At 39.6% G+C, this 1124-nt stretch overlaps 1 non-coding gene across 1 annotated transcript; it reads left to right on the top strand.

The window, feature by feature from the left end:
* The first annotated feature begins 727 nt into the window (after window positions 1-727).
* LOC128282747 (small nucleolar RNA R71) lies at window positions 728-833 on the top strand. The gene has a single exon (XR_008273102.1). It is a non-coding gene; the product is annotated as a small nucleolar RNA R71 (small nucleolar RNA).
* Window positions 834-1124: the final 291 nt, after the last annotated feature.

The following is a 1124-nucleotide window of genomic DNA, read 5'->3' as shown; positions in this document are numbered from 1 at the left end:
GCTGTTCGCTTGGGTTGGTTTAGTATTACTTGGCAAGCTACCTTGTGGTCGTTAGGAGATTAGTTTGGAAAGCTGGCCTATCTGAGTTTCGAGCGCTTGGGTCAATGCTTGTTGATTTTTAAATGTTGTCTCGGTATTCTAGAAACGGGTTTTTGACACTGAGATAAATTTAGATAGCATCTCATCAAGGTTCAGTTTCTTTTCCTGCTGATAGGGTGGTTGTTGAAAACCCGGAGGATGTTGTGGTCTTTGATTTCCTTGACCGCCCCACGAGAAATTGGGATGGTTCCTCCAACCTGCATTATAAGTGTTACTATATGGGTTATTTTGGGATCTAGAGTTATTGTTACCCATATATTGGACTTGTTCCTCCTCGATGCTAGGGTTGAAGGGTTGATACTCTGTGCATGCTCCTCCTCCATTCTCCTCGCACCTCATTACTGGATGTACCTGAGTAGAACCAAGTAAACCATCAATCTTTTTATTTAGAAGTTCTACCTGGTTTGACAGCATAATAACCGAATTGACGTTATAAATGTCTGCTGTTTTAGTTGGCTTAGTCCTCATGACTTGCCACTGATAGTTATTCAGTGAAATCTCTTCAATAAATTCTTAAGCCTTTTTAGGTGTTTTGTTGTTGATGGTTTCTCCAGCTGCTGCATCAATCATTTGCCTTGTCGAGGGGTTCGCACCATTGTAGAATGCTTGAATTTACAACCATAGAGGTAATCCATGGTGAGGACACCTTCGCAGTAGGTCCTTATATCTCTCCCATGCATTTTAAAAAGTTTCTAAGTCCATCTGCACAAACTAAGAGATATTATTACGTAATTTGGCTGTTTTAGCCGGTGGAAAATATTTTAATAAATTTTTTCGATCATTTGTTCCCAAGTAGTGATTGACCCTCGTGGTAACGAGTTCAACCACTGTTTAGCTTTATTCCTTAATGAAAAGGGAAAAAACCGAAGACGTATGGCATCATCAAAAATGCCATTGATTTTAAATGTATCGGAAAATTCTAGGCAATTTGCCAAGTGAGCGTTGGGATCCTCGTCCTGCAAACCATCAAACTGAACAAACTGTTGTATCATTTGAATTGTGTTAGGTTTCAGTTCAACATTATT

Source organism: Gossypium arboreum, chromosome 10 (genome assembly GCF_025698485.1).
Source record: "Gossypium arboreum isolate Shixiya-1 chromosome 10, ASM2569848v2, whole genome shotgun sequence".
Lineage (NCBI taxonomy): Eukaryota > Viridiplantae > Streptophyta > Magnoliopsida > Malvales > Malvaceae > Gossypium > Gossypium arboreum.
Note: the sequence above shows the minus strand (reverse complement) of the source record. Positions and strands in the feature narration are given on the sequence as shown.